This window comes from Nyctibius grandis, chromosome 4 (assembly GCF_013368605.1).
Source record: "Nyctibius grandis isolate bNycGra1 chromosome 4, bNycGra1.pri, whole genome shotgun sequence".
In the NCBI taxonomy this organism is placed as follows: Eukaryota; Metazoa; Chordata; class Aves; order Nyctibiiformes; family Nyctibiidae; genus Nyctibius; species Nyctibius grandis.
Window position 1 is genome coordinate 4,749,153 of NC_090661.1, and position 26,906 is coordinate 4,776,058.

The window sequence follows — 26,906 nt, forward strand, 5'->3', positions numbered from 1 at the left end:
TAAATGATCCCGCTTCCATAAAAACATTTTTTAGTGTATGTTGGTGAACAGGACTGCTTTAAATAGCAGTTTATAAAGCTATTCAGTAAGTTGCAACTATAAATCTTACGGTATTTAGTCAGTTCTCGACAAACAAAAATTTGAATGGTCGTATATATGCACTTTCAGTGACTGGGAAAACAGTTTACACCTTTCTTTTTAAAGGCAGGCAGCAGATATACTGTATGTAGAGAAAGTTTTTTGTACAAAAAGCTGTGAGAAGAGCTGCTTTATAGGTACTGCAAGGACTACTCAGAAATCAGAAGACAGTAACAAGGCTCTTTATCAGCTGTGATACAGAATCCAGTATTTGTTGTTTTTTGCTGTTTTAAATAAAATCAGTGCTTAGTGTTTTTATTTACCTAGTAGCAGACTGACCCTTTTTTCCTCTATGGAAAAAATTAAAGCATCTTGACCCAAATAGTTTTGGAGATGTTGGCAGTGCATTAGTGGTAGTGATATGGAAAGAAAGAGCTTTTTGAAGAAATTAGCAGGAATTACAACATATCTGGTCTATGTTGCATTAAATTTTGGAAGGGCGAATCAAATCCTTGACTTCTGTGCATGTGGGTGAAACATGAGGCAACAGAACAAACACGACTGCTTTTGCTGCATGAGACCGTGGGATAGGTGAGAGAGCGCTTTCTACGTGTTATGGAATTATGAATGTGCTAGAAGGAGAGTAGTTCTTAGGAGGTAATGTAGAGAAGAGAAGGCTTTTTAGCAAGGGGAACTACTGACGATTAGCCAAGAGGTGACTCCTTTCAGCCCTGTGAAGAGCTTCCTCTCACTCCTCAGAACAGTTTTCTGCAGAATTTCTTTATATGTCTCTCTAACCTCATTTCTCTCATCTGTGTGTTTAATCTGCTCAATAGAATCATTTCATAGTTGATTGTATAACGTTCTCAAATGTATGATGAAGCTGTGATTTAAATAAATGAGGTCAAAGGCATGTATCTGGAGGTGCAGTTTCGCAGGTTGTTGGTATAGTGTAGGGGTGGTTTTTTTTTGTGGAGTTTTGGATTTCTGTGTATACTGTGTAAGAATTAAATATGCAAAACACCCGAATAAGTAGCAAACATACAAAACACCTGTGGAAGCAAGAAACATGTAATTCTCAGCTGTAGTTCTAAATTTGTCTTCATCATTCCTAAACCTTTAAACTTAAAAGACATGTATGGTTACTGTTTCCTTTGAGATGGTGAGGTTAAACTATTTCATACTCGTGACACGTGCTGGTAAGTGGCACCTCAGTTCAGCGTGCTTCAGATCATTAACTTGGAGCTTTCCGTATTTCTCATCTCTTCCAATATATTTGAAATACTTGTGCATGTGAATTCTGAGGTATGCTATTATTTTACCTTACCTGTGTTTTTACTATTATTTCTGCTCGCTCCTATTCACACAGTTTTATCCTGCTGGACCTTATGGCAGCATTTTGATCTTGTAAGGTCTCTGAAGAATTGTGTTTGAGTCTGCTTTGTTTTTTCACATGTATTTATGTCTTTTTTTTTTTTTTTTTAACATTCCATATTCACATTTGCAGTGTGGTGGAAAAAATTAAAAAGATTCTAACTTTTGTCAGAGAATTGGCATCAACAAATTTGTAAAGTAAAGAACAAAAACCCGAGGGCTTTTACTATTCATTCTCAGTAACTACTTCTCAAGTAGTTAGCAGCTCCTTATGTCAAAATATACATGCAGAATAACCACTCACTATATGTATTCCATTTTTGAAATAACATAGATTAGGGGAGACAGATTCTGAAAACAAACAAGTAAATGAAGCTTGTAATGAATGAAGGAGATAAGTGGAGACTCTTTGTGTTCTGTAAATGCAATCTATCTCACTTAAAAACAGAAAAGTTGTTTTTTTTTTTACGTCTGCCTACTTGTCTTGCCTCTATGAGACATAATTAGAGCATTCATCATTTGCAGAGATATGTATAGAGATATTTGTATTAATCATGTTGACTGAGGTTTAACTACTGCTGGGGATACTTAAGCACAAGTGTTGAACCACTGTCCGTTTATGTCTGTCACATGTGCATGGATAAATTCTGGGAATCGCACAAGTAGCTGGAGAGTCCAATGTCTGCAGGATGCAAGCATTCAAGTTGTAGCAGCATGTGCACACTTGCAGCTATATGCACATGACATATGAGCACCTGTGTTGAGGGCTCAAAGTTGCATGTATGAGAGTTAGTCACAGAAGGCGCAGCAGTTCAGTGGTAAAACCAGGACCAAAATGGGGAATTCATTTGAATCTGTCTCGTGATGATTCTTCCAGACCTGTTATGTCATGTATACAGCAGACCTGCAAATACTCTGTACTTTTTCAAAGCCAGAAAATGCCGCAGTCTGTGACTACTTCACAAATACTAATAGGACAGTCTGCATAATGCAAAGTAAGAGAGGAAAGTGTTGGCAAACACAGAGTCTGAAGCTCAGAAATGAGAAAAATCAAGCCAAATCAGCTGATAGTTAGGCTTATTGCTAGTGTGATTATCCTCACTTTCTAGATACTAACAAGCAGACAGCCATCTCTTCTGAAAAGAATTTGGTGATTTTCTGCTACATATTTCACAGTGAAGAGCAAAAGCAGGATAATTTTTTCCTGCCACATTTCGGTTCTGCATCCTTTATTACCTCCTTATCTTGGAACATTAACAGCCCTTTTCCACCTGCAAAGTTATGTTGGTGCAAAAGTGATTATTACCTAATTGCTGTTGAGCTCTGATTCATTGTAAGAGCTGTTTAAATCTGAAGTGGAATGAATCTCCTGGTTAGGATAAATGTGTGTCTCTTCTCGCTGACACGAGTGCATGAAACAAGAAAGTTAGTATTAACCTTCTGTCCTTCATGCTCAACTACTTACTCCCCCAAGAAACATCTAGTAGAAGTGATACAGTAGTATACTACAAGATGTTTTGTCATATTACACGACAGTATTTTTTCCCTTTCTGCTTAACCAGTGTCAGCAGAGACTGTTCCTGTGATAATGAGTACAATATAAGAAAGGATCCATTGACTGAAGTGGACCTACAAGATGAATATTCTCATTGTATGACTATATCATAGAATGTGCTTTCCCTACGTACCTAAGTAGGATGACACATGCTCTCTAGGATGTCTTCCAGCTGTTGATGTGAAGAGTGTAAACCGGCTCTGTGAATCTGAGTTGGTCTTTTAGGAACAGGTAACAAAATGAAGCTGTTTTACAAGAATATAAAAAAAACAAAACACCTTCTCTGGCAGAAGCAGCCTGTTAGGCAGTCGTTAGGACAGGATATCTCAGGTGAGTCTGCTTTGCCCTTAAAGAAGAGGCCAAAAGTTCTGAGGCCAAATGTAGTGTTGAGAATGCCTCGTATGGGCTTTTTTTTTTTTTTTTTTTCTTTTTTATTGGTAAAGTTGCATGGGTTAATAGTGACAGGAGAAGATCTGTGAAGAATATATTTCTGTGAGATTAATTCAGGCAGTGTAGTTAGTTTCCTTGTATGACCTGACCGTCAAGGTTACCTTAGTGCTGTTACCTCAGCTGAAAGAGTTAATGAACTAAAGCCTTAATATTTGTGAAAACTCTTCCCATTTTTTGTCCTCATAGAATGTTCTAGAACCACTCATGACTTTCATTCAGAAGGAACTTGACTAAGTCACTCTTTCCCTTCTATGCTCCAAACATGTTGTCTTAATCTGTTGTTAACAAGTTATTTCAAAAAATGTCACATAAGCTGTGAAATACTAGCCAAATTCAAAAAACCTTCTCATTTTGTAGTGTAAGGAAGAGTTACAATGATTTTACTGGGCTGGCACATCTTGTGGAGATGGCATAAAGATGAATGAAAGCCTTGGGAGAAAACTGAGTGCTCATTTGCCTGTGAGCATGGACCCAAGCATGGACGGACCAGGCAAACTGTCAGCCTGATGTGCCATACAAGCATGCGGTGGCCTCCTGTAGCTTCTGCTCCCTTGCTAGGCATCCAGTCTCGCTTCTACCAGAGCCTGATACTGCCCATGGCACCAGGAGAGCTGCGGGCAGGCAGTGTGGTTAGGGTTACAGACATCTCCAGCACAGGCTGGGGGCTCGGGTTTCAGGCCAAGACCTCTGAGAACAGACTAGATAAAGCTTTATATCTCACTTACTTGACAAGTTCTAAGGCTACTATTTTTCTTCCCCCCCTTTTTTTTTTTTGGTCTGTTTTATGTATTTTAATTTAGAGCTCTGCAGGTTAGTTTTCTCAGTATTTGGGCTTGTAAAGCAAGAGATCCCCTTCTTATCTTAGGTTTATAGAACAATATAGTTTCCCGGCATAGGAGTGTTGGTTAACATAAGGCTATCCAGCTCTCAATCTGAGACAGAGAAGCCTGGAACCTCAGGATTCTGCTGCTAGGTATTTTAAAAATAAAACCACGTTTAATTGCCTTGTAATTTCTAAGTGTGTTCTGGACATATAGAATGGTCTTTACTGCTCTCTGTTTCTTCTCCTTTGAACTTGATGATGTCAGATGTGTCCAGGAAATTCCTTACAGAAAGATAGATACATAAATATGTTGAAAAATTCTGTTCTGAAGATACTCACATTAATGTAGGTTTGGTCAGAAAATGTTTGTTTTCTGAAAGTCATATAGAAAAAATAATTGCAAAATGCAGAGGAAGAAAGGTGTGTTTTTCTATTGTCACAGAAATCAGGAAAAATTAGCCTTTTAAGAGTTATGATTTAGTTCCAAATGCAAAGGCCTCGCTATCAGCATGCTTTAATAAAAAACAAAAATAGAAGTTTACTTCTGTTGCAAAACACAAAGGAATAAGAAAACCTTTCTTTATACTATGTGGCTTCTGTTATGTTTTTGAAGATGAGAGGGCTTCATAAAGCTTCCCTCTAATGTTTAATCCTTTGACTCATTGCATCCTGTACATACAGTAGCTGTTTAGTGTGCAGAATTTTTCAAGTGCGGTTTAAACTGGAAAAGAATAAACCCAGTCCTGCATATGGGCTTCAGAGTAAAAGTCTGGTGGCAATCCATAGAGTTTCCACAGCTGATGATTTTCTTGCTGTATAAAATAAGTTGAATTTTGTTGAATTTTCTCCTCCCCCTCTGTAGTGATTTCATTGCATCTGTTATAATTTCACTGCATTGTGGCCTGGGAGGTGACATTAACATTATGTGGTATCATATAAACCTTCTGCATGGCAGTGATGTATGACTGTGGGTTTGGATGGTGTCCATTGACTTGACTTCTGGGTCAGCTTTTAATGATAATCCTTCTGTTTGTTGTACTCTCAAAAAACCTGCCTCACAAGGTGTCCATATTTCCTGCAGTCGTTATTCACTATATATGATAGACTTATGTTCTGTGCTGCATAGGTGTACATATATGCATGACTGTACATACCAGATAATTCATGAAATTACCTAAAGTTAAGAAAATGGGACAAATGTTGATGGCAAATGACTATGTTCATTGTAAATGCACTGAATTTTTCTCTATGCTGAAACCGTAGCAAAGAGGAGGGTGGAAGAATCTAAAAATGTTACATTCAAGATCATCACCTCTGCCGCAAAGGCTACCTCATTGCAGAGTTTCAGTTGGAACCAAGTCCTCACACATGGAGACTTAAAAAAATCCCTCACCACAACAAAACAAGAAAAAACCCCAAACCACCCCCCCATGCCAAAACACCCAAACGAACCAAACCACCCCCCCTTTTTATAAACATGTGACTAGTGGCTGGGTTGTTTTTTAAGTTCAAGGTTTCTTTGAAAGACGCTTGTTAACCTACTTTTAAAGACTTCAGTTACCTGACAGTGTCAATTTTAAACTTCCCCTGATGTATGTGGTCCTATTTATCAGTGAAAGTCCCTTCTCTTGGTGATATAATGCAAATAATACATTTGTCCTGCCTACTGTCTTCATAGAGAAAGACTTTTTATTCTAAATTATAATCTTAACCATTACATGTACTCAAATTCATCTTTTATAATGTGATCAAAAGGCAGGCACTTGTCAGTCTGCTGCTTTTGTGGGTTTATAGACTTTAATAAATGAGACTGCGGTTTCCTTGTGCGATGAGCTGCTAGTGGAGGAGACTGAATTAAAAACAAAATAGACCCTTCCCCTGCCAAGTAAATGCATATGTTCAAAAGCAAAGATGATATACTTGCTAGTGGACAGAAAGTTTTAAAACAAAATGGTAAAATTTTTATACTAAGATGATTCAGGAGCTTGTTGGAAAATTATGTTTATGCATTATATGGCTCTAGATGTATTCTTTGTGTTATCAAAACTGCTTTTATATTTACAAGTAAATTAGTTTAAATTCATATCCCAGCTATCAGACCCTGGAAAGTGAAATTATTTGCCATCCCCTGGAGTAACTTTAGTTCTTTCGGTGTAATGTCACGCTGAGATTTATATGAAAAAAAATTTTAATTTCTAATAAGGTAACCATATGTTTTGGAGTTGTTGTAATAAAGTGTCATAAATAATTATGGCTCCAAAGAAATTCAGCATTACAACTGTCAGTTCTTTTGTTAGTAACTCGCATTTGAATAGGTTACAATCATTGCTATTAAAGGAAAAAAAACTCTTCACCCCTTCAGAATGGTGATGAAAATCCTGCTCTGAGGCTGTTGAGATTTTTGTTCACATGGAGGGACTGGGGATGTCATCTCCCCTTCAGTAAATGCTCTTACATGTTAGGGTTGCATTCTTCTGAATTGCATTGGCCATAATTTGCTATCTCACATATGAAGCTTTGCTTTTTACCTTTTGTTATTTGCCAAGAATAGGCTGATAATTTCTAATACAGAATGAAACAATACTGGTCTAGTTCACTGTCTGTCCTTAAGCAGTTCACTGTCTTTCCAGTCTATATTTGCATTCAGCCTCCAAGACAGTAACTTAGGGAGCTTCTGCAATCAAGATCTCTTTGTGTGCCCCCATGACAGGGGTACATTTCTGGATTTTTGAATTTGTAGAGAGGGGCGAGTAGGAGCAGGGATGGAATGAACTGCCCCTCTGAACTGCCCCTGTCTTGGACAACCTCTCTAGGAGGTGGCCTGGAGCTTACGAGTGCCTCATAAACTGCACTTTCACAGCCTTCACTTCTAACTACTTTTTAAAAATAGAACTTTATCTCACTTTTAGATGGATTAAAGAAAAGCCTGGTGACATGCTGTTGGCTACTAATTATAGCAGAATGACTTAAAAGCTGACCAGTAGGAGAAAAAAAAATTATTGTATGTTCCTGCTGGGTCAGTGTCATTATCTTTATGCTTAATGACCCTTATAGGAAATTGTCCCCATTGCATGTTCCAGCACTGAAAGAGGAAGAAATCCATGCCATAAATGGTGACATGATATGTATGTAGTAACCCTTGTGAGCAGAAAGAGCTCTTGCTGCTCTTTACCCATTAAGCCCTTGTATTGATCCTGATATTGCGAAAATTCTGTCTTCAAATTATGACAGTATAGCTCCTGTCACATTTCTGCTGACATCAATGAAGAAGGGGAAAATTTGGAAGAGTTTTTAGGGGAGCTGTGGCAATTTAGACCAGGTAAGTGTTTGCATCAAAGAGTTGGCAGCAAAGCAAATTAAAAATTCTGAGTTGTTCTTGTAATGATGATCAGAACTTTGCTTGTGATTGAGGTGGACTGTAAAATGCTGAGAAATATTTGTATATAATGAGGAGGTTTTGCTTGAACTTGAATGCAAGCCACTTACCAGTGCTTTTATACAAGTTGCTAAAAATTGTGCTCTTAGCTCTTAAAACTTGAATGTTGAAGTTTTGATGTTTTGCTTTTTTTAAAATCTGGAGCATAATTAGAATCGTTCAAAAATGACGTATGTGCGTGTATGTATCTGTGACGTGTGTGTGTGTATGCATATATGCAAACCAGTGTTTTCCTAGTCCAGCACAAAAGGCTTTAGTTCCCCAGGATCTGACAGAACAGCAACTTTCTCAAGGGCCAGTGAAGTCAATGTGAAGATTGCAAGGATTATATTTAAATTGTGTTTTAGGCAATTTTGGTGGAACTAATAAATGTGCACTTGAGTCACAGGGTCCCATCTTCCATTGACTTTCTGTGTTATGGAGCCCTGTGATGTGTTGACTTTTAAATTGGATCCATTGACTTCATATGATGCCTTATATGTGGGAAAGGGCTGTAACAGGGCAAAAGGCTCTTGGGTGCTGTGAGTTAGCATAGCTCCACACCCAGCTGTTTGCAGCTGGAAGTCTGCCCACTTCAGAGAGGAATTCAGATCAGGTTCTCTCCTTCCTTCCTCAAAGTACTGTTGTTTTATCAGACAGTATAAAAAATCGTCTTGTTCTGAGGCCATTTTTCCTTCCTAGTAGCAAAGAGCATTTACAATTAAAGCTGATTTTAAAATTTTTTGGGTTGATTACTGTTAAACAAGCTGCCTCTGAATTCTCTCCTGTATGCAGAATCATCCATAAACCCTAGCTTCTTCCATGAGAAACATACAGAGTGGGCTCAAAAATGATAGCTTCAATACACCTTGTACAGCTGCTTTTACTGAGTGGTACACTCTGTGATTACTTGGGAGAAGCTATGGGATTACTTACTACAGCCAAGTCCAGCTAGCCTCAATAGCACACAACAGCAAGAGCAATATGTTTTGAGAACGTGGTTTTAAAGCTCTAGCATATGGAAATGTGAATCAACACGAGATAAGATGACTTTGGCTTTTTCTTTCCTTATGATACAGGTTTTGTAAAGAACATAATTACTCTAGGGTGTATCACTGATGGTTTTTCACTGCCTGGAAGGTCAGTTCTTTCAAAGGCTAGTGGATGGTCATGATTTAAGTTGACAAGAAAATTCAGTAACAAAAAGTATTAACTGAAAAACAAATGCCAGTAATGGGCCCATACATTTATTCTGTCTGACTGAGCAAGTCTTGTCTAGCATGATTTGGGGAATGTTTCTGGAGTGGATTCTGGTTCTGGATGGGCAATTGCTGCAGTTTTGAACAACTGTGTACCTGGGGTTGGATGGGCCCTGTATAACCAAATGTAATTCCGAAGTTAGTGCAGCTTTCAAAAGGAGGTTGGAATAAAAAACCTCCAGAAGTAACTTCCAGCCTAAATTTTTATGTGATTCTCTTATCTCTTGTCCTGTACTGTTTTTTGCATCAAGAGCACTGGAGGGACATTAGATGCTGTTGATTGTCTATGGTTACCTTTTGCAGTGCTTGGGAATGCAGAGAGGGCAGCTATTTTGCATAGTTGAAAGGCTCAAAATGAGAAAAAGGTAATCTTTTAAATGCTGATACTTGTAAACTTTTTTCCAGCTACTTGAAAGAAACTTGATGCACAGTTTTGATGCTCAGGCTGTCTCTCCATTGCTCTTAAAGAATGTCTTTGAGGGCACGGAGTTCCATGTCCAAATGGAAGTTCTCATAGCCAGTTTACAGATAACCTGTTGGATTGGGCTTGACTGTGACCGTGTGATAAGGCATGTTGTAAATGATGTCATCTAGCTGCTTCGAGGTCTGTGCTGGCAATACGGTAGTAGAACAACAGATGCAATTTTGAGGCTGTCTAAATATAGCTATAAGGTTGTCATGGACAGGTCAGAAGAGGGAAGGATGTGCACTTGTCCTACAGCAAGATCAATTACAAACTGAAATGTACACCCCCCACCCCCCCATCAGTTTTGGGAACACAGGAAAAAAAACCTTGATTCACTAGAGGACCTGTGTGAAGGACTTGGAGGACTCTGATCTCAGCCTAGAGAGTGTTGAGTCCTGAGTAATGGATGCAGCGAAGTATGTGTAGAAAATCATTTTGTTCATGTTTTTATATAGATGTTAGGGATCTTGCTGGGGAGAACATTAAATTCCTCAGGGATGTTCTCATTGCTGTGGTGTGTCAAAGAAATTTTTTTTTTTAACCCTTTTAAGCAGTTTCAACTGCTTCTGTACAAGTGGGTCTGAGGCTCTGGTGCTTCTTGAACAGATGCTGAGCCATAAGCAGGTAGGGGCCCTGTGGGACACAGTGGCACTTTGCTTGGCCATGAAGCCACAGCACCCCATCTTGGGAGAAGGTAACAGAGATGAGTATTGCTACAAAGAAGGTGAAAGTGAGAGGCTTGGGCTTTGGGGAGCCAGGAAACTTATGGTACACAGGGTCTGTAATATAGGTCATGAATACAGCAGCTTTGCTGCATCCAGAGGACATCTAGCAGATGTTTTGTGTTGACTAGTTGCATGATGAAAATGAAAGGCTTTGCTCTTGCTTTTCCTTGCAAAAGGAAAACAAAAAAAGGGCAACAAACCAAGCAACCACCTCCTCCTCCCCACAACTGGTTTTTTTTTTTTTGGAAACTACTGAATGAAATTAAGTTTTTACACTTCAGTCAAAAAAACCCCCCACAACTAAACAGAAAAATCATCTGGTTTCTCATAAAAATGTTAATTTTTTTATTATTTTTAGTAGAAAATGTATTTTGCCCTTGGTAATAGCATAACTGGGGGCTGTTCTAGTAAATATTATCTATTGCCTTTTTCCTTATGTGAATGTATTTTGTTTCCAGTAGATGAAAAAACAAAATTGATTCTAAAAGTACAAGAGTCTCTAAATCCATGACAAATGTCAGTTTATACTGACACATTTTTTCCCTGCAAGATTTAGTAAGTGACTTACTGATATGGTTCTGGGTATTCAAAGCTAATGTGCATATAAAAAACAAAGCACAAAAGTTAAGAAATCATTGGAGATGTTATTGCTAACCTAAGGCTTTGCTATATGGTTAACTCTCTACTTTCTTTTTAGGATTTCAGCACGCGTATTTTGCATCCTTTTCCAGCATTTCTCCTTATGGCTTTTGTTCAGATTAATTTGGAATCGAGTTGAACACTGATTGTACAGGGTGTGTCTGTATTAAGTGCAATCTATTCTGAATTAATTAAGAGGCATTGAGTGTTTGAGTTTATCCAGATGTAGTAGGGTTACACTGGCGTATAGCAATTTTAATATGTCTGTTTCTGCTCACAACTGAAATTGAGATGTATTTGTTTTATGCATTTGTATTAAGTTTTATTTTCAAATAATCCTGTGTATTTTCAGGGCAATTATTTTATGGAAACACGTTTATAAATTTAATTAAGAAAAAGAGCAACATATTATTTTCTCATTGTATTTCATTGGGAGCTATATTTGAATTGAAACTAAAAATAAGACTGCTTTTCCAATTGCACTGTCCTAGTAAGAAAAGGAAGCTTTACGTGGGCCTTCATGGATGTAGGATCTGTTTGTTTCCTGGTATATATCTGTGCAGTTTTCTCATTTTTGGTTTGCTGTCTGGAAAAAGGGGTAATAGTGTTAACAACATTGTTTGTTGTCTCAGGGGGTTATTATGAGCTTTACTGGATGAAGGTAATTGGGTTAAAAACTGGCTGGATGGCCAAGCCCAGAGAGTGGTGGTGAATGGGGCAACGTCCAACTGGCGGCCGGTCACTAGCGGTGTTCCCCAGGGCTCAGTTCTGGGGACGGTGCTGTTCAATATCTTTATAGATGATCTAGACATAGGGATTGAGTGCACCCTCAGCAAATTTGCAGATGACACCAAGCTGGGTGGGAGTGTCGATCTGCTGGAGGGTAGGAAGGCCCTACAGAGGGATTTGGACAGGTTAGATAGATGGGCCGAGACCAACGGCATGAGGTTCAACAAGAACAAGTGCCGGGTCTTACACTTCGTCCACAACAACCCCATGCAGCTCTACAGGCTGGGGGAGGAGTGGTTAGAAAGCGGCCCGGAAGAAAGAGACCTGGGGGTGCTGATCGACAGCCGGCTAAACATAAGCCAGCAGTGTGCCCAGGTGGCCAAGAAGGCCAATGGCATCCTGGCCTCTGTTAGGAATAGTGTAGCCAGCCGGTCTAGGGAAGTGATTGCCCCTCTGTACTCGGCACTGGTGAGGCCACATCTTGAGTACTGTGTCGAGTTCTGGGCCCCGCACTTCAAGAAAGATGTTGAGGTGTTGGAGCGAGTCCAGAGGAGGGCGACCAAGCTGGTGAAGGGTCTGGAGGGTCTGACCTATGAGGAACAGCTGAGGGAGCTGGGGTTGTTTAGCCTGGAGAAGAGGAGGCTCCGAGGTGACCTTAGTGCAGTCTATAACTACCTGAAGGGAGGTTGTAGTGAAGTGGGAGTTGGCCTCTTCTTCTGGGCAACTAGCAATAGGACAAGAGGGCACAGCCTCAAGCTTAGCCAGGGGAGGTTCAGGTTGGACATTAGGAAGAATTTCTTTTCAGAAAGGGTTATTAGACATTGGAAGGGGCTGCCCAGGGAGGTGGTGGAGTCACCATCTCTGGATGTGTTTAAGAAAAGACTGGACATGGCACTTAGTGCCATGGTCTAGTTGACATGGTGGTGTCAGGGCAACGGTTGGACTCGATGATCCCTGAGGTCTCTTCCAACCTGATTCATTCTGTGATTCTGTGATTGTGTAAGGGACAGCTCAATAATACCACAAAAAAAGATTGAAGGAAGTGTGGAAAAGTAAGCAAACTGCTTATGTAGTAAGAAATAATTTGGTGGTTTTGTTTTGGGTTTTTTTTGACAGCTGAGGAAAGGCATTGTATAAAATATTGATGTACATATTTAATTTTTAGAAAGATAATTTAGTAAGATTTTTGATAGACAAATGAATTTCATTGAGGTAGGTAGCTACCTCTGAAAAATCTCTCACAAAGTACATTTTTCTAAGACATCTACCTCTATTTAATAATCTGCTTCTTTGTACCTGAATCTTTTTGGAGGCCAGGGAAAAGAGGTCAAAAAAGTTAGAGAAAGACTTTGATTCAAGTAATGGAAATTAGTACAAAAGTGTGTACAGCATCTACAAAGATAACTCTTATATTGATGTTAGTTTCTTATTGATTTGCTGACTCTTACAATATTTTTAGTATTCAAATTTTTTTCCAAAAAGATACCTTATCATTTTTCCAATTAGCATATCTGTTCTGTTCTTCATACCTAAAGGGTAAATTTCAAAATACCCTTTGGGTGTTCTAGAATTTTTTTCACTGTCTAGTTATCTTAACACTTTATTTTAATTTCCTCCTTTCATTTCTAGATTAGACATCTCAGTTTTCCTTCTCACTATTGATAGTTTCCGATTAATTGCATGTCCCTGTAGGGATCACTGTTTTTCAATAGTAGAAAATTATTTTCTCTCTACTTACAGGCTTAAGAAAGTGCTTGAAAATTATTAGGATGAAATTGGCACTGCAAACCTCCTTTTAATGTCTCATTTTCCTTAGGATTGTTTACCTCTCATCTTCATTTTCATTATTTTGTTTCCCTAATTCTTATGACTCATATTTTCCCTTCAAGCTTTCACCAGAGAATGCGCCTGTACATGTTGGTAGCCGTTAGTGCTGAGATAATTATATGAATACACAGTAGCATCTTCAGACGTGAATGTGAGTTAGTGTTAGCTCAGAGAAATGCTGTGTTTTGCAAAAAGAGAGAAGATCTAACTTTCAAAGAGTTTGCACTGAAAAATTACTGGTTGCCTCAGGGCTGGCTCTAGGCATAGGCAAAGCAGGCAGGTTCCTGGGACAGGAGACCTCCATCATGGCAGGTTGGCCATGCACTTACTCTCTGCTTTCCATGTATTGGAGCCCAAGACACAGGGCTTAGTGGTGCTTCTGCTTCTGCTGCCCTGGGGAGAGATTATGAAGTAGGGCCTATTATCGTGGTGCACGTTCAAGAAGTAGCTGTTGCCATTCTCACTTTTTCTGTTTCCTCAGGAGCAGATCACTCAAGTCTTTGTTTCCTTACTTTCCAGTCCCCCATCCATAAGGCAGTAAAACTCAGTTTTGTGCAGAGTTTTCAGTGCTTTGCAATGTCATGACTATGCTCTTAGTTGGCTTACATGGGATGCCACGACAGCCTGAAATTGTTGCTGATGCATTCCCGTTTCCAGAAGTAGGAATGATCCTGATTATTTTGTCTCCATGAAGCCCTTCCTTCCCACTAGAATATGGGCGTTGTTTTCCATTGTGAGTTTCTTAGGCAAAACGGGAAGAATTTTGCAGCACTTTTATGGACTTGTATTGTAACTTAACTGATGAAATGGAAAATTGGGCAAGCATATGGAAAGATCAAGATCATTGCTAGATATTACAATCTGTGTAACCAACAATTAGGCTGATTCAGACTTTGAAGACACTGGTCTTAGAGATGCCATATTCATGCATGTGAATTATTTTTCAGTTAAGCGCTCTTTTTCCCTGGAATTATAATGTCTATTTAAGAACCACTATGTTGGTAATGAAAAGTTTCCTCCATTTACTTGGGCACAAGTGCTGTTAACCTTTGAAGGTCAGGCCTTCTACTCTGTTCTGGAGCTTGCTTTAACTTGTTACCCCTTAGGTGACTTTATTTGCTTTTTGGCTTTCAGTCTAGCTAGCTGACTCAGTGCTATTGTGAAAAGGTCAGCAGCAATCTGAAGTGCATTCAGTTTGTGAAAAGAATGTAAGGCACAGTTTCCAGTCTTTCTTTTCTACAAGAATCAATTCAGAGCCTGGCACTGCCACCATGACTGGTTTTCATCTAATGATTTTTCTGTACAAACAGTAATATCAAATTTGGCTAAAACATGGCATGCCTTTGTGGCTGGTAAGGCAGCTGATGCTTGACAACACAACAGCTGCAGTGCACCAACATACCTTTTAGTAATTAACACCTTGCTGTTCTTACTGTCGGTGCTGTCCTGTGTAAAAGGCTACAAAACATTGGACGTTATAAAGACGTACAACTTTTGGCATACACTGTTTTGGTTGCCAGGAGTACTTGGTTTTGTGTTGTGGATACACAGGGAAAGTGGCAACTCAGTCTGAGTGCTAACAGATTCTGTCAGTTGTTTCTTGGTTAGTATTGGCATTATTGGATATTCATTAATGTGCAACAGATGATGAATGTGGAGGCAGACTGAACCATCCTCTCTCATTAACATTTGGGAACAAATGAATTTGTTTCAGGTGAGTAGAATTCTTTTCTTCTTAGTTAATGCAATATGAATAACTGCAGCTCAGTTACATCTGTTTTGCAATTCACATAAATCTTGAAATGAACTAATGAGGAACATGGAAAAGAGAACTGTATCTTGGACTACACAGGAATCTAATCAATATGAATTCCCCTGAGCTCTATCTATTTTGTGCTAGGTTTCCATTGATTTTGTAAACATTTTAGCATTAGCCATAATATCCTTTGGATATAAATCATGCCCCGGTAGTTTCTCCTGTATTTTAATTAATTCTAAAGTGACCAACTTGAGAACTCTTCCTTTAATGTTATTATTAAAACAGAGAAATTCTTCCTAGTTTTCTTCATGGCCTTAGTCTGACCCCTGTGAAATCAGTAGGCATATTGAATTCGCAAGAATTGGTGGTGCTGAGAAAACCTGAGACAGCCAGAAAGTGTCGAAGTTAGGAACTGCAAGAAAATCAGAAATCTTGATGGTAAAACAACCCATTTGTAGTATTTTCTTTCTTTTAACTTGTGTGAGTTTCTATTACAGTTGATAACTCCCTGTCCTTCAGAAGGAAAACTTAAAGGAGACTGAGATAGTCCTTCTGGGACTGGGGAGTTGGGACGTGGGCATTATACCCTCATTCTGAGTCAAGGATACAGGGGGCATGAGATGTGTATTCCATTTTAAATTGAATTAGTTGAAAAAAATTTTTGAATCTATAACCTGGTTGATTGGTGCCATTTCTTTGACTTATGTCTTGGGAAAGAATATTACTGAAGTTGAAGAGATGACAGTGAAATATTTTTGTTGTGACACAAAAATAAGTATCCAACAACTAGCATAAACGCTGGCACTGTTGTTCCTTGAAATATATATATGGCAGTAGGAGGTATTTTGACCCGTAGATAGAAAGACTGTATCAACTCTTAAACTGTTTGGAGCTACAGGGGATAAACTGAGTTAGCGCTGTCCTAACTGCAGCAGCACAAATGCTCTTCTTTGATATTTCTGGTCAGGGGAAACCTAGGGGAATTTTGTTTGAACATATGTCTGTTGTATGTCTTATCGGAGGTTGGTTTTAGGTAGTGGGGCGTATTAGATTGTTGCTTGGTTATATCAAGAAAAAAATGCTTTGCTTCTTGAAAAAATTGAGAAGATATTTTTGTTGCAGCTGTTTAACTGACAGCAGGACTGAACTGCTGTGTAATGCTTCGCTGAATTGCAGGAATAATGCAATGTTATGGTAGGCATATAGACAGGACTTAGGTTGTATACGTATATAAGTGTATATATATAATTAACTTAACCTGAATCAGTGTGCTTGTGGTGTGCAACTTAAAGTTCCAGTGTTTTGGTTTTTCCTAGTTTTATAGTTAGCCTTCCTTAAGAGATGCCATTGCAGCTTTAGGGTAGCTATAGGATGCCATTGTAGTCTTGGGGTTTTTTTCTTACTCATGACTAGATATATCAGTAAGTGTGTGTATATATCACATGGCATGGGAAGATCTAAAGATAGAGAAGTTATATATGCTTATAACTGCTTTTATTTCTACAGTGTCTGGGACTTATGATTTTGAACACAGGCTGTCACTGTGATAGGTGTTATTCAGATGTATGATAAAAATAGAATTCGTTTTCCAGGAGGCTTTATAACCTAAGTATAAGACAAGAGACTGTGTTTTAGGTGAGAGGAAAAAAATGTGGGAATGTGGTTTGAAGCTGAAATCCCAGAACAGCTTCCTTTTTGCTTAACTAAAATCCTACTTTTTAAAGTGACTAGTTTCTGCTTTAAAATTTACTATATATACAAGTATCTCGGCACAAAGTTTCACGCATTTCCCTCCATCACCTTTTTTTACCCCTGTAAAAGAATGAGTGATGCTTATTTATTGCCTCGAAGTCCTTTTGTTGTGATGAGGAGCAATTTTGAAAGATGTTAATAAACTAAATGTGAAGGTACCAGAAAAAGTGTTCTAAGCTTTGATTATGTGAGTTGCTTATTTATGAAAAGAAGCATTGTCCATAGCTGCATGCATACTCATACATATTTATACACTAGTATATTTTAGATGTTAGCTACATCTGTACCTTTAGGCTGTTGTTTTCGCTGTTGTAATCATGTTGCAATAATTAAAACATCAGAGAAACAAACAAACAAAACCTCATTTTAATGTAATAGAGCTTATGATGCCTGACAGATAGAAGTAATTAATTTTTGCATGAAAAGCATACAACGGGAATGCTATCAAAACTGCACTAACCAAGTTGTGTGTCAAGAAGGGACTAAGTACACTTGAACTGCATGGAATTTACTGATACAGGACACATTTGGGTTTTCTTGTTTGTTCCTTTCCAGTATTTTGTTGTACTAAGAGGCTGCATTTGTCACATTTGAGCAAAGCCTAGTTACTCACCAGCTGCTTTCATTGCATTGTTTACTAAATTCTCTTTTACCTGCAAATGGTGTCTCTCCTTTGAAAGGTTCCAGTCATTTTTTTTTTCCTCAATGTCTTGTCAAACTTGATGCAAACCCCAGACTCTCACTGTGTGATTGACTTTTTTTATTTGTTTGGACAGGTTAGCTATGTAGACTCTCCGTCATTTTTTTATTTTTTGATAGGCTTCTTGATTTTAGCTGAGATTTCTGAGAACTTTTCTGTATCCTGTAATCAGCACGTATTTTCCCTGGACCTTAGGCCAGCAGTTTTAGTCACTGGCCCTAGAACTAGAAGTGAATAGTTAAACATTCTTCTTTTCACGGTGCTTGCCTTACTGTCTCTAGGCGGGTGTGGTATGAGAGTTGAAGAGCTATTTACAAGTGGTTTAAGCAGAATGCAAATACTTTCCCAAGCCTTTTATCATTATTTTTTCTGTTGTCTGTGCGTTGACATTATTTTTCTAATGTCTTATTTTTCAAAGTTACTGAAAAGGGTTCCAGGTCTCTCCATGGGGTCCTTAAATTCCACTTCCAGTGGAACCAGAGCTCATTGTGGTCCCACAAAAGCATCAGCTCATTGCCAGGGCCCAGCATTGTTGTGTTGCCGCAGTTCCCTACATTCTGGATCCCAAGAACGTGTCTCCCAGGGTACCTGGAGCCGACTTCACAAAGCAGTAATGGTACAGCGACTTGCCAATTGCCATAGGGACAGGAGCAGTGCTTGCAACCAACAGATAAAAAAATCCCATCTCTGCTGTTTGCAAAGCAGATGAAGAATAAGTGCAGCACATGCAGAATAAGTGATACGTTCTCACAAAACACAGTTATACTTACAAGTATAATTGGCCACTGCAGCCATTTTTTTCCTGACAAAAAATTAAGCAAACACTCCATGAGCTATTTGGCATGATTAAAAAACCCCAGCATGGCTCTTTTGAGTCAGTAAGGCAGACTTGAATCAAGTTATCTAAGATTTATTATGACACTTCAAATGACAGTCATCTACACATCTTAGGTCATTGAACATTAGTTTGATCGAACTTAAAAGTCAAATGAGATACTACTTTTAAGTTTGGCAAATGAGGTTTTTGTGGGAATGCAATATATAGTAAGAAACTATTACTGAAATAATAACAGGGCTTCTCTACTGACTGTTTCCTGATGTGCCAGCTGGAATGAAGTAATTCTCAGCTTTGTTATATGTTTCTTTCTCTTGTCATCAGTGTGTTATTCCAGTATTTTGGGACATGTGGGTCTGGACTTCTTTTAAAAGAACTTCTACAAAAGTTTTTTTAGGATCCTCAGCTAAGCAATCTCTGTTTTTGTTTCTCCAGGGGATGAAAGGGCTCACAGCCCTTTTAGGACCAAACTTTTTGTATCCAGTAAATGCTGTGGTATAGCTAAATAAGAATATACTATATGAGGAGGGAGAAAATAGTCGAGTTTTTCTTGTGTACAAGTAGTGCGCCAGTTAGAGCATGTGATGAAAACGAGTGCAGCATAAAGAAAATATACAATTCTCATGTTAGAGACCAGCTGTCAGTCCTTTTCCCTTGCCCTGGTAAGTGCCTTGACCATTGGCCTTACAAGGGAAATTTCACTTTCTCCTGATGAATCTTTTTATGAGCAAACATAAAAAAGTTTGAACTTCACCTGCAGACAAGCTTGCTCTGATTGTTGGGGTGGTGGCCGGGAAAATGGCAGTGTGAATCCTCTAAAGTGGAGGAGTGACCTGGATGCTCAATGTGTCTGCACACATTTAATGGTTGTGCTGTTGCACAAAGAGAAGCAGCTGCTTCTTTCTCCTCTGTCTATTGGGGAAAAAAAAAGGAAAAAAGAAGGCTGTTTCTTTTGAGAGAGAGGAAGATATAGGATCAGTCCCTAAAGATATTTCCGCTTTTAATCTTCAATTTAAATACTTAAATTCTCATGACTTTAATGGATGTTTTAAGTGCTTAAGTAGGAGTTAAGAACCTACACACTTTGGCCCATTGTGCCTATGTTCTTGGGAAAATGTGAGGTAGAGGTAAGTGTCTCCCTGTTGAATGGAGTGAGGCCTCTAAGCCTGGAGGAGAGATGGGATTTGAGCTAAACCCTTGCCTTTACATTTTTTTTTTTGTCAACTAACATGGGCAGCTTCCTGCTCAGCAGGCCCACTGATGTGAATCCCATACTGTGAATTGCCCTACTCTTATACATGGACCTTGCGTATCTACCTCAGGGTTATAAATTTTGGTCTAGGAACCAGATACCTGTACATCTTAGGGAGCTAGTAATAGTTACCTGGGAGTTGTGGCCTCTAAAATAGCAGTTTGGACCCAGCATTTTTGTCTACCTCTATGTTATTTGACTAAATAATTTTAATATTTGGAAAGATTGTGTGCATATGAGATGAGTTGTCCTTATTAATAGCCTAAGGAGTAAACACTTGCAATAATTATTTAAAGATAGCACAGTGTAGCACTCCTCTTGGCCAGCTCACCACAAAGAACAAAATGTGGGTACTAGTTTAGGGAAGTGAATAAGTGTCTATACCATTCAAGATGAGGATACTAAGATGAAGTGAGCCAAGCCTTTTCTGAGGTATGTTGTCTACTGAACAGGTTACTCAATCCAGCAAAAAGATTTCATTACCATACATATCAACAAATAAATTCAGTAGATGTGATTTATGTTAGTGCTCATACTGTGAGCTGATGCACAGGCAATTTTCTCCACATGAGAGAGGAATGTAACTTGAGAGTAGTCCTAGTTTAAGATCTTAAATTTAGGTGCACAGTGTAAGGTTGCGACATTCTAAAAGTTACAGCATAATTTCTTGTAGAATTTGCTGTAGCATTTGGATCAATTTTAAGGATAGGTGGGAGACCTCCAGATTATATTTGAGTGATAAATGACTTAGATGAATGAGTGGTGACCAATTGAAAGACTGCTCATGTCCTTACCAGTTTAATTTTTGATGCCTGTAGTAACATCCTTGAAAACCTTGTAATGCATCATCTTACTGATTAGTGAAAGAAGAAGGTAATAGGAAATAAGTATGTAAAGAACAGGTGCTTTCTTTGTGCAGAAGTTAAGGCAATGCCCTGTGCAATACTTGACTACTGTTCTTAATCTTTGGACTTAATTGTTCTTAAAAAGTGAAGCCCCACACAGGAAAAAAAAATAAATTCAGTGATAGAAAACTAGAAATTTGTACCTATGGGTGTCCTGGCATTTCCTACCCGAAAAGATGATGTTTTAATTACCTGTATTGATAGTATGATTGTGGGTAGATTAGTATTCTGATTGGTGGTATTCAACCAGCAAACAACAGAAAGTAGAAACTTCATGTTGAAATAGAAGACACTGGAATGTGGTGTTATGTTAGAAAGAAAGAATTTTAATTTCATCAGACTTCTATAATATTCAGCTGTTTTATGGCTCATGCTTCATTTACTGTCTTCATTAAAGGCTGAGTAACTTTATATCCTAACTTGAAAAAAATTCTGAAAGTAAAATTGAAAATTGTTTGGCTCAGAGTGTTTATAAGCTTGGTTGTTTGAGTTCTTTTATTCCCCTTGAGAACAGAATACTCTTTTCTTAATGCCAAGTTTCAAGAGCTGGATTTAAAAGTGCTATTCTTTGCCACCTACAGAGATCCAAAGTCTTTTAGAAATCCTTCCAGTTTTTTGCGAATCATATGAAATATAATATTTGGGACAATTTCACAGCATGGAGTTCTTGTCTATACCATGTTTTACAATGTCTAAGTGGAATCCACACCAGTGCCTAAGATTTTATACCTGTTCTCACAAATAAGCACCTACTCCACTACTTGGGTGGCCTCACCTCCATAACGAGACCTGAGATTTGTGAAAATGCCAGTAGATGTTCCACTCGCACATCAAAGATGTCTTGGTGTTGAAGTCAGATCCTGAAGAATTGAATACAGTTCCTCATAATTTCTTGTAATTATTACCTCAAAAGGCTATTTGCGGATCTTCTTCAAGGGGAATTCAAAGAGAGAATTTTGTGTGGAAGGGAAAGAAAGACTGTTTGCTAGTATTTTATGTTATATAAATACAGTCTTTTCAAGTCCATGCTGCTACTTCCCTTTTTCCTTATCCTTTAGTATGTTCAGGTTAAACTTTCATGAGTTGTACAAGATTTCAAGAGCTGATTGTGAGTCTGATCATCCCGTTTAGGCTGAGAACGCTCAGAGGTACTGGCAGAGCTGCGTAGTTGTGAGAGTGAACAATAATATTAATCAGTCTCACTTGTCATTTCCTTCCTATATTTTTATATCTCCACTTATGCTTTTACAGGAAAAGCCAGTGCTGAAAGATAGGAAACTGGTCTGAGAGATCAGTATAGTACATTTTGCTTGCTCAGCAATGGATTAGCTTAACAAAAATAATTCCTGACAGGTATTTGCCTAATCTTGTCTTAAAAAACCTCTAGAGATGGAAACTCTTACCATTAGAAGACCTTTTCTAATACCTAATCTATGCTGCAGTCTCAATCATAATTTAATAGGATAGTTCAAAATAAAAAAAAATTGAGGGTCTAGAGAGTCAGTGTTATATCTGAAGGTCCAGTGAGTCAGTATCATATTGTTGCAAATTTTGGCAAGTTAGATCATGAAAGAAGTACAAAATGTAATAAACATTTTTGCTCCCCTCAGCATTGCAACACATCACGTAGAGCATTTCCTCCAGATATGGACACTACATATCAGATTTGAATTCACTGGAAAAAGTCCAGGGAATAAGCAGATGTTAAACTAGCATAATTTTCATTGAAAGGGCTGGTGGTGTTAGGCTATTGATGAGGAGGACACATCGTAACAATTGTCAAATACATAAAAGGCTGCTACAAAGAAGTATGAAATGGTCCTTTGTAACCCTTGTGTTTAGTTTGGGATTTTTGTTTGTTTTTTTCCTGCAAAACAGCTATCTCAATTGTTGCTTACACCCAATATCAGTGTAGTTTATTATTTCTGTGTAGGTTTATAACCTTGCCCTTTCCGAATTGCATTCTATTTTTAAAGAATTGTTTCTCCAATTTGTCAAGAGAGCTTTGAATTCTTATGTCCACCAACGTTCTTGCAATTCCTGCCAGGTTAGCATTGTTGGCAAACTTTGTCTCTGTACTCTTTCTTTCATCATCCAAGTGTTATGAGAGTCAGGACAAACCCTGTGGAAGTGGTGCTTAATAATATTGAGTTTGATTGGTAAAACAAATACAAGCTTCACACTCAGTTCAGAAATTCTTTTAGAACACAATGTATGTCAGAAGAAATTGCTAGAGTCTTAGCTGATCTGTTAGTGTCTTGAAATAACTCTGGGGTCTTCAGTGACAAATGAAAGAGAAAAAGCTCTAAGATGTCCTGCATCCCATCATGGATAAAATAATGTCCATGCTAGGGCTTCCAGGTATTGTTCGTTCTCATCTCAAAATATATTTTTGTATTGACTGTGTCCGTTGCTGTGTAAGTGCTCCAGGTGATCACTGCATCCTTGGGGAGTTACGAAGGTGGATGCTCAGCTGATGTAACTGAATCATTGCTTCAGCTTCTGATTCCTATGTCCCAGTTCAGCCAGCTAAGTCAGCCTGGGTTTAGCTTTTAATCTGGTGAATAGTCCCATTGAGTTAGCTGGAGCTACTCAGGTACTTAAAGTTGAAAACACGGTGAAGTGCTTCGTCAGTCTGAACCTTTGCACTTTATAACTGTTAAACACTTTGAAGATATTTCTGTTGAATGAAGATATTATCTTCAAAATTTTCAGCTTTGTGGGATCATGACTTTCTGAACTTCCGGCATTAGAAAACTCTTTTGTACATGAAACTCTAAATGGCTTGCAACTCCTACTAGCTGCTGTAGCTCTTAATATAAAACCTCCTTTTGTAGTGGTGCAGAGAAAACTGGAGCCATTTTTGTACTATGAAGAAGCTGTATCTTAGTTTACTTCCCTAGTGCTCTTCCAGTCGTTGATCAATGTCGTATTTGTCACCAGCATTGTCACTTTTTAGCTTAAACAAGTTCAACACCTGTGAGCAGTTTGGAATTTAAAGCATTGCGTCTAAGAGGAATTAAAGTAGATTAGTTATAGATACTCATGAAGATGGTTAAGGATCCTTCTGCATATTGAAGCCTGACTGGTCTGGACTGTCAGTCATGGCTCTCAGTCTCAGAGGAAGTCCTTATGGCAGTTGGTTTGTATTCGGAGCTTCCCTGCACTGCGTTGATAAATAATAAAAAAAAAAATTCTTCCATCTTCTATATAAGCAGGTGCTATTTATTGTAGATGCCATGCGCTTTTACTAATGTGAGACAGCACAGTTGCAAGTTAAACAGAAGTTGGGCTACATGTGAAAAAAATAATCTTTGTTCAGAATGCCTAAAAAACTATTGATTTAAATACGTTTTTTTGCACCAGTTCAGTGTTCACCATCTTGTGTGACTTAAGCTTTTTCCATTTATAAATTAAATGAAAAATTCAAAGCCTTGATGAATGCTTGATTCAAGAATTGCATACTAAAATATGGTTGAAAGAAAACATTTTATTTAATTGTAGGTTTTTGACACAGTGATAAGAGAATCAGTCAACACATTAATTGTACATATTAATCATTTTTCTCGTATGGTATCTGTTAATAGCAGGTGTCTAATAGTATGTAAAACTGTGGTTTTAAAGTAAGTTGAAGACCAAGGGAAGAAAAACGACCAAGAAATATTTTACCCATTACAAGTGAATGTTATTCCTGAATGCATGGTGAGAAAAAAGTATTGTTTCGCCTTTTCAAAACAAACAAAAAACTCCTATAAAATAAAGTGGAAGGTGGGGATCACTAATAATGTTTAATCTCTTGGGTTCCAATTTGTCTTTGTTATTAATGGCATCAGCCTGCACAGTGATTCCAGGCAAGGTTTTAAAGTTAAGGTAAAAGGGAGAGAAAAGAAAAAAAGCAGCTTGATAAAATGACATGACTATAAGTGAGTCTACTAGAAACACAAATGTTGAATGTCAGTCAGTGACATTCATAAATTGCGACTTAAAAGCACTGGAAGCTTCTCTGGTATCAGAAAAAGAAAGTAATTGTTGTCTGCCAATGTCAGCAGTATTATTTATCTTCAGTATTTTCCCTTTTGTTGCTTGAGATGATCTGTGTCATTTCTTTCTCCGTTAGCCTTGAGAATGGAGAATAGAAGGAAAGCCAGAAAAGTGAGCGAAGGGAAGGGAAGCTTTCTTAGAGTGATGTGTTTCAACCCTCTTCCCTCCTCCCCTGCCAGTGGTGTTATATAATAATATAAGTCTTCTGAAAAAGACGGTTGAGATAGAATGCACTAAAAAATAATGCATTATATAAAGTTAGTTTTCAGAATAACATTAGTTTTGAATTGCTTTTTCTCAAAAGTTGACTTAATCACTATGTGCAGTCAGCTGTAGAAAAGAGCTGAGCTAAGACATGTGCACTGTTGGTCAATTCGACATCAAAAACTCTATTTCCAGTATTTTTGTTTTTTTTTTCATTGTGTAAAAATATTCTTACATGCATAGAGATCTATAGCTGATATTTTCCTTTTTCTTTTCCTTCCTCTGTCCCTTGATAATTAGATTGGGTGAGGGTATTTCTGGGCATAATGTTTCTAAATTGCAGAAAGAAGTCTTGGTACAAGCTTACATTGTTCAATTTAAGCTACATTTGCAGCTAGGAAGTGAGGCACATGCCACCTCCTGGCTGTTTTTTTAAGGAGTGTTAGCCTCAGTGCCTTGGCTAGAAACTGGTTTTGACCATTTTGTTGTGGCCCATTTTTTACTCTGCTTTTGAAACTGAAATGGCATCTCGTATTACTGTCTTCTTTCCAAAAAGCATTGGGTTTACTTACAATTGTGCTATTCTAAATGAAAGGAGGTACAGAAGTGGAGACTGATTGGTATACTTTTAAAGCATGCATTCTGCTGTGCTGTATAGTCACAGCTGGGTGTAATATGGAAGGTGTTGAGTAAAGAAAGAGAGTTGCTGGGGGCCTGACCTTACAGTCACTGAAGTTACTTATCTTGTTTAAAAATTACTTTTCTGTTGCACCTTTGCAAAATTATTTTACTTCTCAAGGGGAAGGTGTTTTGTTTCTCAGGAGAACACTGTACCCCTGGTGCTGTTGTGGTTGCCATGGCAGTTTGCTAGCAAGCAACCTTTTAAATACATTACTACTGGCAAAGAAATGGTGGTTTTTTGATTGCTTTGGCAGATGCTCATTTTATAGAACATTCTACACTGAATGGTTTGATTTTTGGGACAAAAAATGTCCTTTTTTTTTCTGAAACATCATTACTTTTGAATAAATGAGTTTCTGACTTAGCTTCACTTTTTTAAATTCTATAAATATATAAACCTTCTATCCCCTCTCTCACAGTCTTCCTCCTTTTTGGAAGCTGTTTCGGTAACTGGTGTGCAAGTGTGATCGAGCCAAGCTGGCTTGGCTTACATAGTCTTATTGAGAAATGAATTTTCAGGCGTGATTTTCTTGTTGAGAATACCTGCTTTAATTTTGTTTGAAATCTGTCCTTTTTCCCTTGTTAAGTTCTGGGATGTAAAGCGGAACAGCCTATGTGCATGTGTACGCATGCCTATGTGTGTGTGGGGAGGGGGGGGTAGGAGGATGAGTGAGCTACTTGCTGATTAATAACTGAATCTGTTTTTTTTCGTTTTTATCTTCTGAGCTGCCTGAAAAAAAGTTGTTGGGTGTTTTGTTTTTGTTTTTTAAAAATGTTTTCTTCAGATGAGAGTCTTGGTTAGTTTTATGTCTTAATAAACAAAGAAAAAGATGTGGGGTTTTCTTTTGAAAATGAAGATATTTGTATTCTTCACACCTAAGCATCCAAGGTATGGAATTAAAATGAAAGCACTTAGGGCTAAACTGTACCTTTTGGTATTTGTCTGAACAAGAAGTGCTGCTTAAACTGAATAGCTAAGGATTATCACAGAAGGTGATGAGGCCCAGGAACCTCTCTCTCCCTGAGATCTTGTTCCTGTGTTGCAGGATTTTGCAAGCAGCAGGGAAGCAGTGACACACCTGCAGCAAATTGTGAGGGTTGTGCTGGCTTATATGTGGAAAACTAGGGAAGTGTGATACTGTCTCTGCTCATTCTCCACATTTCTAGTCCACCTGCTCTGGGTGGGAAGGTATGGCATCTACTGCAAGAGTGGATTTATTATGACATATAGCATAAGTTGAAGTCACAGTCAAGCCCTTAAGCAAGGTTTGATTTAGCTACTCGCAATTTTTTTATGAAGGCTGTAGTGAAACTTATTCAGAAGGTTATTCTAATCCTGTTCCGCAATATGAAAATAAAAGTGTAATTTAAAACAAATGACTTGCCAGACATTGAATGCCTAGTGAGCTTGTGCTAGTCCCTAGTGCAGAGGGTCAT

The 26,906-nt window shown here is 38.2% G+C and overlaps 1 protein-coding gene across 1 annotated transcript in view; it reads left to right on the forward strand.

Moving 5' to 3' along the window:
- The window catches only part of NELL1 (neural EGFL like 1), a 296,528-nt gene that overhangs the window by 94,339 nt on the left and 175,283 nt on the right, over window positions 1–26,906 (forward strand). The gene's annotated exons all lie outside the window — the stretch shown is intronic.